General features: G+C 43.3%; 1 protein-coding gene across 1 annotated transcript in view; it reads right to left on the bottom strand.

The window, feature by feature from the left end:
• The window catches only part of ASAH1 (N-acylsphingosine amidohydrolase 1), a 35,697-nt gene that overhangs the window by 21,896 nt on the left and 857 nt on the right, over positions 1 to 12,944 (bottom strand). The window lies entirely within an intron of this gene.

Genomic DNA, 12,944 nt, shown 5'->3' with positions numbered 1-12,944 from the left:
AATAAAATAAAAAATCTTCTAATAAATAAATATCTTCTATTACATCAGTCTTCTAATAAATTTCAACAAGTGATCAGTATCTTTAATTTCAAGAGCCAAGGAACCCACTCAAAATCCTTTGCCTTGTTCTCACTTAAAGCAATGTGAAACAATTTCATTTTCATTTCCTTTCTTTTTCTGCTATAATCAAGTGCAAATTAATTCTCCATCAGTAAACAGCTTTACCTGCTTTCCTAACAAACGCACTACTTGGAGACTTCTGGTTGCAACCTCATTTTATGTTTTGAAATTTGTAAATGTATTCTGCTGTGATAGACGGTGTGCTTTAACGTTTTTTGTTGTTCAAACCATTACTTTCCTAGGAGTTTCAAATATTGTAACCAGTCCTTAATCTGGTAATGTCAACATGTATTCTTTTTCTTAAAAAATTTTTTTGAGAGAGAGAGAGAGAGAGAGATTGCACACAAATGCACATTCCTATCCACTGGTAGTTCACTACCCAAAAGCTCACAACCTGCATGGGCAGTAGGAATCCAATCACTTGAGCCATCGCCACTTCTACCACTTCCTTCCAGGGTCTGTATTAGCAGGAAGCTGGTCTGCAGGCAGATCCAGAACTTGAACTCAGGCACTCTGATAGGGGATGCAGGCTAAGCTAAATACCAGCTCCCTCGGTATGTATTCTTTTTATGCAATTACAGAGACAATGCGTAATAAACAATGCTTTGCCAATCCATGCAATGTTACAATATAATCCACGGTCCACATTACCTTTCTTTTTATGTTTTGACTTCATGGGAATGCACTGATAATTTTTTTTAAAGATGTCATGGTCTATTGATACACATGGCACTTAAAATGCTATTGGGAAATTCATGACACAAAAAAGAATAAAGACTGTGCCAACTGTAATAGAAATTTCATAGGTTTCATACCTACTCTTCTTGAAACCTATGAAATTTCTATTACAGTTGGCACAGTCTTTATTCTTTTTTGTGTCGTGAATTTCCCAATAGCATCTTAAGTGTCATGTGTATCAATAGACCATGACATCTTATCTTTAAAAAAAAAATTATCAGTGCATTCCCATGAAGTCAAGAAGAGTAGATAAAGTAAATGTTAAGAAAATAAGTCAGAAGTTGGAGAATATACAGGATATAGTGATGATGACATAGGTTTGATTTCTTCCTCCAATAAGAAAAAAAGAAAAGCTGGTGCCGCGGCTCAATAGGCTAATCCTCTGCCTTGCGGCACCGGCACACCAGGTTCCAGTCCCGGTCGGGGCGCCGGATTCTGTCCCGGTTGCCCCTCTTCCAGACCAGCTCTCTGCTGTGGCCAGGGAGTGCACTGGAGGATGGCCCAAGTCCTTGGGCCCTGCACCCCATGGGAGACCAGGAGAAGCACCTGGCTCCTGCCATCGGATCAGCGCGGTGCGCCGGCCGCAGCGCGCCGGCCGCGGTGGCCATTGGAGGGTGAACCAATAGCAAAGGAAGACCTTTCTCTCTGTCTCTCTCTTACTGTCCACTCTGCCTGTCAAAAAAAGAAAAAAAAGAAAAAAAAAAAAAAAAAAAAAACAATGAACAACCTTGTGGGGAAGTCTGTACAATTAAGGTATGCTAAAAATATGAAGCATACTAAAATGCTGCATGATTTTGAGTACTGGTAGAGGACATATTTGAATATTCCTTAAGAGCTCTAGGAGTTTCAGCATTAGAATTATAGAAAATAAACATAATCAAGCACATTGAATAATGACAGATATTTACAAGTCTAATTCTTTAAATATTGTTTACTGTTTTCAATTTTTTAAGGAGGCATATAGACAAAGCATGGAAAACTCAATTACCGTTACAATTACGTTATCAAGAACTAAAGAAGTAAAGTGCGAAATAAAAGGCAGGGGCCAGTGTTGTGGCTCAGTGGGTTAGGCTGCTGCTTGCTATGCCGGCATGTCAGCTGCTCCACATCTGATTCAGCTTCCTGCCAATGAGCCTGAGAAGGCAGTGGAAGATGGCCCAAATACTTGGGCTTCCGCCACTCGTGAGAGACCAGGATGGAGTTTTGGCTCCCAGCACTGGCCTGGTCCAGACCTTGCTGTTGTGGCCACTTGGAGAGTGAAACAGTGGATGGGAGGGATCTCTCTCTGTTTCTCCCTCTCTCTCTTACTCTGCCTTTCAAATAAATAAATAAATAAATTTTTTTTTTAAAAAAGCAAAGGGGACATGATTACAACTTGCTTTATTTCAACTTTGTAGGAGGTTCTAGTCAGGACAACTCCCAAAGATGATATTAAAAATATTCAAAATGGAAAAGAAATAAAACTACTTCTATTTATATAAAGTTGTATATAGGAAATCCTAAAGAATCCATTAAAAACTTATGAGAATAAATGCATTCATCAACGTTTCAGGACACCACACCAATGTACAAAACTCAATTGTGCATCTATAAAGTAGCAATGAGCAAAGTGAAAATAAAATTAAGAAAACAATTCCATTTACAATAAATACCGAAAAGAAAAAAAAATACTTAGGAATAAATTTAACCAAGGGCAAGACTTGTACATTTAAAACTACAGAACAGGGGCTGGCATTGTGGCACAAGAGGTAAAGCTTCCTCCTACAAATGTCAGCATCCCTTTTGGGCTCTGGCCCCTGCTACCCACAAGGGAGACCCAGAAGAAGCTTTTGGCTCCTGGTTTTGGTCTGGCCTAGGCCCAGCCTAAGCCACTGTGGTCATATGGGGAGTGAACCAGCAGATGGAAGATTTCTCTGTCTCTGTCTCTTCCCCTTCTCTCTGTAACTCTGGCTTCCAAATAAATAAATATTTAAAAAAAAAAAACCCACAGAACAAAGAAAGTAAATTCAAATAAATGGAATTAAATCCATATTCATGGACTGGAAGATTTAATATTGTTAACAGGGAAATATTCCCCATTCATCATACTTTTTTTTTTTTTAAGGGAAAGGGTTTATTGGGGAAAACCAGCAGGCTGGAGGGAAGGGGGAAGAGGGAAAAAGGGAGAGAAGGAGAGTATAAGAGAGAGAGAGAGAGAGAGAGAGAGAGAGAGAAGCGGAGCTAGCCAGGAGAGAAGAGAGAGAGCAGAGAGAAGAGAGACAGGAGGAGAGGAGAGCAGACGAGAGGAGCCAAGAGAGCCACATGTTCAGGAACAGGCCCTTTTATAACTTTCCCCCATTCATCATACTAACCATCAAAATCCCAGCTAGTTTCTTTGCAGAAATAATCAAACTTATCCTAAAATTCATATGGAAAGTCAATGGATCCAGAAGAGCCAAAACAATCTTCAAAAATAATATAGTTGGAAGACTCATACTTCACAATTTAAAAACTTACTGCAATAGTAAGTAGAGTAAGAGTGTGTTACACTAAGTTACTGTAATAAGATATGTTTTTACATAAATAAGTCCAACAAAATGTATTGACTATAGTAGTCAAGACAGTGTGGTACCAGCATAAATGTAGACATACAAAGCAAAAGAACAGAATCAAAAGTATAGAAATAAACCACATTCATGCCATTGCATAAAACTGATGAGACTTACATCTAAAAGACATAAAAATCTTATATTCAATAATAAAAAAAGACAACCCAATTTAAAAATGAGTAAAGGATTTGAACAGGCATTTCTTTGAAGATGATATATGAATGGCCAATAAACACACGAAAAGATTCTCAATATCATTGGCCTTCAGGAAAATAATATCAAAGCCACAAGGAGACACCTTGTCACACACACCCTGATGCCTCTAATATTGTAACAATAAGTGTTGGTGAGAATGTGAAGAAACCACCACTCATACATGCTGCTGGAATGTAAAACAGTGTGGCTGCTTTGGAAAACAACCTGTCAGTTCCATAAACAGTTAAAATACAGAGTTATTGTAGAACACAGCAGGGACCGGTGCTGTGGCATAGTGGGTAAAGCTGCCGCCTGCCGTGCCAGCGTGATGAAGAAGATAACTGGGGGATGGCACCGTGGCATGGTAGGTTAATCCTCTGCCTGTGGCGCCCAGCATCCCATATGGGCTCCAGTTCGAGTCTCGGCTGCTCCACTTTCGATCCAGCTCTCTGCTATGGCCTGGGAAAGCAGCAAAAGATGGCCCAAGTCCTTGGGCCCCTGCACCTGCGTGAAAGACCCAGAAGAAGCTACTAGCTCTTAGCTTCAGATTGGCACAGCTCCGGCCACTGAGGCCAACTGGGGAGTGAACTAGAAGATGGAAGAGCTCTCTCACTCTCTCTCTCTGCCTCTCCTTCTCTCTCTCTGTAACTCTTTCAAGTAAATAAATAAATCTTAAAAAAAAAAAAAACTACAGAACACACACACAAATATTTGTATACCAATCACAAATATGTGGATACTAATGTATACACATAGCAGCATTATTCATCTTACCCAAAAGTTGGAAATGGCCAAATACCTATTAACTGAAAAATAAATGGGTAAGCAAATATGGCATACCTCTATTATGGAATATTATTTAGCAATGAGGAGAAGTGGAGGGGCTGGAGTTGTGGTGTAGCAGGTAAAGGCACCACCTAAAGTGCTGGCATCCCATATGGGTGCCACTTTGTGTCCTGGCTGCTCTGCTTCTGATCCATCTCCCTGTTAATAGCCTGGGAAAGCAGCAGAAGATGGCCCAACTGCTCTGGCCTCTGCCACCCACATGGGATACCTGGAAGAAGCTCCTGGCTCCAGCCTGGCCTAGTGCTGGCCATTGTGGCCATCTGGTGAGTGAACCAGCAGATGGGAGATCTCTCTTTCCTTTTGTCTCTCTCTCTGACTTTCAAATTAAATAAATAAATCTTTTTTAAAAAAGAAGAAATGTAATATTGCTACATGCTACAAGAAGGATTAACTGTGAATACTAATATGTGTACTTTAAAAATGCCATTCAAGGCCGGTGCCGCGGCTCACTAGGCTAATCCTCCACCTTGCAGTGCCAACACCCCGGGTTCTAGTCCCGGTCGGGGCGCCGGATTCTGTCCCGGTTGCCCCTCTTCCAGGCCAGCTCTCTGCTGTGGCCAGGGAGTGCAGTGGAGGATGGCCCAAGTGCTTGGGCCCTGCACCCCATGGGAGACCAGGACAAGTACCTAGCTCCTGCCATCGGATCAGCGTGGTGCGCCGGCCGCAGTGCACCGGCCGCGGCGGCCATTGGAGGGTGAACCAACGGCAAAGGAAGACCTTTCTCTCTGTGTCTCTCTCTCACTGTCCACTCTGCCTGTCAAAAAATAAATAAATAAATAAATAAAATGCCATTCGAAAACAACACCCATTTTATGGCCCCCTTTATATGAAATGGGCAGAACAGGCAAATCTACAGAGATAAAAACAGATTACAGGAGAGGGTATATTCGAAGTGTGAGAGCTGAGTGGTGAAGACTTTCTTTTGGAGCTGATGAAAATATTCTAAAGTTGGCTTCACAACCCTGGAAATATATTGAGGCCACTGAATTCTACGTTTTTAATGGGTGATTTGTATGACATATGGCTATTTTCAATAACTTTTTTTTCTTGACAGGCAGAGTGGACAGTGAGAGAGACAGAGAGAAAGGTCTTCCTTTGCCATTGGTTCACCCTCCAATGGCCGCCGCGGCCAGCACGCTGCGGCCGGCACACTGTGCTGATCCGATGGCAGGAGCCAGGAGCCAGGTGCTTTTCCTGGTCTCCCATGGGGTGCAGGGCCCAAGCACCTGGGCCATCCTCCACTGCACTCCCTGGCCACAGCAGAGAGCTGGCCTGGAAGAGGGGCAACCGGGACAGAATCCGGCGCCCCAACCGGGACTAGAACCCAGTATGCCGGCGCCACTAGGCGGAGGATTAGCCTAGTGAGCCGCAGCGCCGGCCTATTTTCAATAACATTATTTTTAAAAAGAAGAGGGAGGAATATGGAAATGCCCATCATTGCAGTATAAGATAGGCAATGGCTTAAGTCAATTAATCCAGACAAATATAGGATAAACTTATTGTCGATATTCATAAAGATAACTAGGGATGAAATTAAGTTTTAGCACCCTTAATGGGCAGAACACCAATCAAACCAGAGACACTACGCTGCAAACAACTAGATGGCAACAGACGTGGGTTCTGGCTGGATTTCACCCTTGGGTGAAATGACTACCTGGTTAACCAGGGGCAGGAACAGTTGGAAGTGGCTGCTCCTAGGAACGGGTGCTAGTGTAGAAAGAATGGAGCAGGAAACTGTCACTTTTCTTTTCTTTATTATTATTTTTTTTTTATTTTTATTTTTTTGCCAGGCAGAGTTAGACAGTGAGAGAGAGAGAAAGAGAGAGAGTTACAGACAGTGAGAGAGAGAGACAGAGAGAAAGGTCTTTCTTCCGTTGGTTCACTCTCCTAATGGCTGCTACGGCCGGCGCTGCGCTGATCCGAAGCCAGAAGCCAGGTGCTTCCTCTAGGTCTCCCATGTGGGTGCAGGGACCCAAGCACTTGGGCCATCTTCTGCTGACCTCCTGGGCCATAGCAGAGAGCTGGACTGGAAGAGGAGCAACCGGGACTAGTACCTGACGCCCCAACTGGGATTAGAACCCGGAGTGCTGGCGCTGCAGGCGGAGGATTAGCCAAGTGAGCCACGGCACTGGCCGAAACTGTCACTTTTCATAAGCTTGTACAGATTGTTTCATTTCCTTTGGTCATGCACAGTTTGATACAAACTCTTAAACATTAAACTTAAAAATGGCATGATATTATTTATTTTACATAAAAAATTTCAGAGAATGATTCTTTGTTATTATTTTTAAATGTCTTAAGCGGTAAGTTTCTAAAAGTAATGTAAAACAACAACAGCTACTGCAATGGAGGGCATGGTACTCTAAACTCATTAGTCCTTGTTAGCAAATTTGGAAACAGATAAAAAAATAGCACATTGCTTAAGAAACTTTCTTTTTCTTTTTTTTTTTTTTTTGACAGGCAGAGTGGACAGTGAGAGAGAGAGACAGAGAGAAAGGTCTTCCTTTTTGCCGTTGGTTCACCCTCCAATAGCTGCCGCGGCTGGCGCGCTGCGGCTGGCGCACCGCGCTGATCCGATGGCAGGAGCCAGGAGCCAGGTGCTTTTCCTGGTCTCCCATGGGGTGCAGGGCCCAAGCACCTGGGCCATCCTCCACTGCACTCCCTGGCCACAGCAGAGGGCTGGCCTGGAAGAGGGGCAACCGGGACAGAATCCGGCGCCCCGACCGGGACTAGAACCCGGTGTGCCGGCGCCGCTAGGTGGAGGATTAGCCTAGTGAGCCACGGCGCCGGCCTTAAGAAACTTTCAATTTACTAATATGAACTTTCCAAATACATCATTTAGTAACACAGCCAATTATTAACCTCATAATTGCAATCCTTACTCTATACAAATTTATTTCAGTGTAAGAGTGTTCTAAATATCAAACTTTTCGGTTAGTTTAAAATATGATTTGAGTCACAAAAAATCCAACCTTTGTCCTTTTACTGAGTCTCAGGCTATTGGGGATTTTACGGCCAGGGTCTGAATGTAAAAGTGAGTTGTAGATTACACAGCTGGTGACAGGATCAGAGCCCAGGGTTTCTGCAGTTTTATCACGCCACTTCCCGTTGTGATCGCAGAACAATCAATGCCTCAATTCAACTGCACATCAGGAATAATCTGCACTTACTGCAGGGCTTTTGATGATCACTAGAATCAACCCAGCAAATGAGTGAAACATAGTGACTCCTACACCTCCCTAACAACCGCATACCCATGCCCTGCACAGCTGACATAAAAACCAACTACAGGCACATTTCCTACTAGACAAATGTGAAGGAGTTGCAAACCCTGTCAAGGATTAGGAGAATCTGACCTGCCCCATGGGTAACAGCTAAAGATCAATTTTGCAACAGTACATATGGGATTCTGAGGTTGAAACTATGATACTTCTTGCTGCAATAAACAGACTTGGAATCTGTAGAAACCAGCTGCAAGCATAAAGGGTTAATACGAGTGAAAACAAGAAAGGCAGCCAAAGACCAAGTTATTTCAGGTGCGCAGAAGGCATTAACACAGAGGTCATTTAAACGAAGAAGGTTCCTTCTCAAGATAGGGCAGAAAGAGAGCTGTATCCTCACCCTCAGGGGAGAATTCCACAAAGGAAACACAGCTTTATTATTTTTTCTTTTTTGGGGGAATGGGGGACACAAATGGATGTACAGCCCTGAGACAGTCCTAATGAGTTCGTTGGTTATTGAAGTTTCTTACTATTTCCAAATCTAACTGCATAATTGTTAACATTGAACATCCCTTCAAGATAGGTAAGAATTTAAATAGATGATAGGCAGAGTACACAGTCTCCTTGATATACTATGCTCCTCTATCATAGGAGAAACAAATTCAGAATCTATTTCTCTGTTTCTGACTGCGCCCTCCCTCCCACCCCGCCCCCAAAGCCTCTCAAGGGCAGAGGAAGGCAGTGAAGTTCTGATCCTCCAATCTGTTTATAAACTAACTCTGTAAAATGTCTTTACAAGATGTCTGCGACAGCAAAATCTCTAAGTATTCTGGTTATTTGGCTGGAAACTAAACCTCTTTCAAATTAGGAGACTTTATGTCCTCTTAACTCATTAGGAAAAACTAATTACAGATCTACTGAACATAACATACTTAGGAAGATGTCATATGAAGTTCAGATTACTTTGTTAAGCACTTTATGCTTCACTCCTAAAAGAAATGACATCCTTGTCTAGCTCCTTAAAATGAGTCCTGCACAATTAGTGAGAAATCAATGAAATGTATGCTTCTAATAATTTACAATGAGGTTCAGAAAGATCTGTGTGCGTCTTATTCATATACCCAGAAAATAAAATAGTTTAAACAAAATCATACAGCTCATGCCAGTTTTCATAGTCATCAGAAAAGAAAGCAAACAACTCCAGCAAGGCAATTTCTAACTTAATTCTTTAATTTATTAATAATTATTTTCTAGGCCGGCGCCGCGGCTCACTAGGCTAATCCTCCGCCTAGCGGCGCCGGCACACCGGGTTCTAGTCCCGGTTGGGGCGCCGGATTCTGTCCCGGTTGCCCCTCTTCCAGGCCAGCTCTCTGCTGTGGCCAGGGAGTGCAGTGGAGGATGGCCCAGGTGCTTGGGCCCTGCACCCCATGGGAAACCAGGAAAAGCACCTGGCTCCTGGCTCCTGCCATCGGATCAGCGCGGTGCGCCGGCCGCGGCGGCCATTGGAGGGTGAACCAACGGCAAAAGGAAGACCTTTCTCTCTGTCTCTCTCTCTCGCTGTCCACTCTGCCTGTCAAAAAATTAAAAAAAAAAAATTTATTTTCTAGGTCTCTGTTTTCTAAAATGTTCTTTATGTACAATTTAGCAGACACAAACTTACTATGAAAGGCCATGTTTCCTGTGAAATTCACAGATGAACCTGTGAATGTTTTCATGTCTTCTGGGCTTTGATAGATAGCATTCTATTCAACTACTCACAGGTAAGAGGAATGTGAATGCACCCTCCTTGGAGGTAGGGGCCTGTCCATCTTGATGACTGACCCAGGGCCAGAGCAGGCACACAGTGGGTGTGCAGTATTTGTTGAATGGTGAACAGATTACCTGTGTGCCACTTCCTCTGGAGTTTAAGGGGAATGTGGACGCAATGCAGTAACACTCATAAGGACAGATGGGCTTTATGAGATTTCTGGAAATTTTCTGAGAACCATTGCTAATGCTGACTCAACAGCTAATGTCAATAGTGTCATTCCTCACATGAGAAACTGGTGCAAAAAAAAAAATAAGTTTGCTTCAGTAATTACTGAGCAATTTTGTTTCATTCTCACCCATGTTATGAACCTGCACAATTTTATTACTGAGACTAATTAACTTTCCCACTCCAGTCGTTTCCTTCTTGATCACTCCTCCTCCACCCATCAACCTCTACTTTCTGTCCCTAGCACTGTGCTCCGGCCAAGATGGCCAATGACCCCTAGTTGCCAATCATAAAGGACACCTTACATTCAGTGTAAGGAGACTGTCTGTCTCTTCCCTGACCAGCCTGTCACACTTACTTTCCTGTTTAGGTCACTGCTTTAACGTTGCCAGTTTCTTCCCACCTGGCACACATAAGTGCAAATCACTTACCCATTGCCTACTTTTCCCTCTTCCTAGGTGAGGTCTTCTGCTCCAATGGCTTCGAATAACATTACACCTACAACTCCCAACATCTCCCTCTCTCCTACGCTCCAGTCCCATCAGTTTGTGGGGACTGCTACCTGAAATTCAACCCAAATCAGAATGAAAATGACCCTCATTCTTTAGCCTCCACACTTTCCCCTCCCTGCGTTCCTTGCCATTGGTCACGCTGACACTGCACTTCCACCTCCTCATCCAATCCTTCCTTCTGTGCATTCCGCCTCCTGGTTTTTTCTAGAACACCCACTTCTCTCCCTTGCCCCTGGCACCACCTTCCTCTAATGCCCTCTATTTGTTCCTCTGGATGATTCCTCATACTCACTCTTGCTTCTTTCTGATCCAAACTGATCTTTTTCAAATGAGGTTTTCATTCTGTCATTAAAAGTTCATCTTGGTTAAAATCCATTATTTTTAGGATAAAGTCATAATTCTCCAGAATCCTGGGTGGTGGTGACCTGTTCTCCCTTTACATATTTTTCCTTCTGAGCTTTGATGACACCTATTAAATCACAGGTATTATTTTAGTAAAAGGAATGTGAGTAAACCCTCCTGGAAGGTAGGGGCCTGTCTACCTCTATGGCTGACCAGGACCGCATTTGGAACAGAGCAAGCATAAAGAGAGTGAGTGTGCTGAACTTGCTGAGGAGTGAAGACTACCAAAATCATCTCATAATGGGCTTCAATAGACTCAGTAATGAAAAATAGCTCAGGAGGACCTTAAATGGACATATTGTGAAAAGCTTAAAAAAAAAAAGCACTCCTACATATGCTCCAGATCAAGTGACTCTTGTTTGTCACTTAAAGCTGGTCTTCATTATTCATATTTATCAAAAGACGTTTTGAAATATTCTGTTACCACGGAACTACAGTTTATCATAGAATGGTGCAAACTGAAATGATGCTTATTCCCAAGGGAGACAGAAGTCACTTGATTTCTGTGAGGTTCCAAAGGTGTTTCTGGTAAAATGAACAGGGACCTGGTACAGAAGGGTTCCCTTTTCCACTCTGCTAAGCAGAGATACTCACAGAAAATAATGCAAATCCTATGTGTACTACATCTACCTGTATATTTTATTTTTTAGAAGAATGTTTTAACAACAACAGTTGGATGTCCATAAAGTCTAACATTATAAATTATTGGTTTTATTTTTCACTTTCATTGAAGATCTGTGAAAACAGCCTCTCAATTTCACACCAGTGGCTGGACTAGATTTTGATACTGTTATTCCAGACAAGAGCTAGTACTAAACTCACTGAAAGCAGCTTCTAAAATGTTTGCTTAAAAGAAAGGGGGAAAGAGCAGCCCTTATCTCTGAAAGTTTCTCAAGTTTACAGCAAAACCTCAACAGTATTTCAAGTTGGAGTGACACAGCCAAGTTATTCCTCCTCCTGGACACAAGCGATCTTAGAACATCTAGCTCTGAGAAGGTTACACTAAGATACGATAAAGTGCGACAAAGCAAGGCCACTCCACGACTCTAAGCACAGGCACAAACAAGAGCAGGGTATAACCCACAAAACACCAGATGTTCTGTTCTTTTGCCATATGAATATTACTTCTTCATCCAATCACAGAACAGCCTCGTTTTCCAAAAGCATTCAACCAAAGGCAAATCCTATCTCTCAGACTTTACCCCAAACCACACAATCAAAGTCTTAATTCTGTAACAGATTTTTTGTGACCCACTTACGCCCCTGGCGTGGGTTCTCCCTTGCCTCAGAGAATAACACTAAACCTAATTTGTTCCATTACTAGTGTGTTCTTGATGCTATGTGGACTTCACAGTACCAAGGTATTAAATTATTTTTAAAAATCCCATAATCCAACACACTCTCAAGCGATTTCTTACCCACACTTACAACCTTACAATATGTCCATATGTACTTACCACGTAGGAGTATTACTGAAATACTGAAAGACATACTATTTCCAATTCTGTTTTTGTCTGCTCAACGTTCTGTATCAGTTTTAATGGCTGTATAATATACCACCATGTTTTTTTTTGTTTGTTTTTAAAATCCATACAGCATTTGTCTTTACAAGAATAAAGGAGGAGAATGTACAACATTCAACATCCTACCTAATAAAGTCTTTTTTTTTTTTTTTTTTTGACAGGCAGAGTGGACAGTGAGAGAGAAAGGTCTTCCTTTGCCATTGGTTCACCCTCCAATGGCCGTCGCGGCCGGTGTACTGCGCCAGGTGCTTCTCCTGGTCTCCCATGGGGTGCAGGGCCCAAGCACTTGGGCCATCCTCCACTGCACTCCCGGGCCACAGCAGAGAGCTGGCCTGGAAGAGGGGCAACTAGGACAGAATCCGGCGCCCTGACCGGGACTAGAACCCGGTGTGCTGGTGCCGCAAGGCGGAGGATTAGCCTAGTGAGCCACAGCGCCGGCCTCAACATCCTAAGAGTCAAGCGCACCCCCACTAGCCTCAGGTCAGATGCCGCCAGGTTCCTAATTACCTGCCCTGTTGCCAAAGTAACATGTAGTGCTATTGCTTTATAACCAACCGAATGATGAAAGAGCTCCAGACCCGGCGATGAGAGGCTGGATTCAGGAATGCATGTGTAAACACTAGGGTGACCTCTGGCTAGGGTTTTCTCGCTCTAGGTCTACTTCCTCTAGTGCAGAGCACAGTCACGCGGGTCCCTCACTTGCGAAGTCCCTGTCCTGTGACTTGCCTGCGGGCTAGAGTCACGGCACAGGCGCCAGCTCCCGTGACTGGCATCAAGGCCACAGCAGGCACGCCAGGACTCGCTCCCGGCTGCCGCCGCTGCCT

Source organism: Oryctolagus cuniculus, chromosome 2 (genome assembly GCF_051225735.1).
Source record: "Oryctolagus cuniculus isolate XC-2025 breed Fujian yellow rabbit chromosome 2, ASM5122573v1, whole genome shotgun sequence".
Lineage (NCBI taxonomy): Eukaryota > Metazoa > Chordata > Mammalia > Lagomorpha > Leporidae > Oryctolagus > Oryctolagus cuniculus.
Note: the sequence above shows the minus strand (reverse complement) of the source record. Positions and strands in the feature narration are given on the sequence as shown.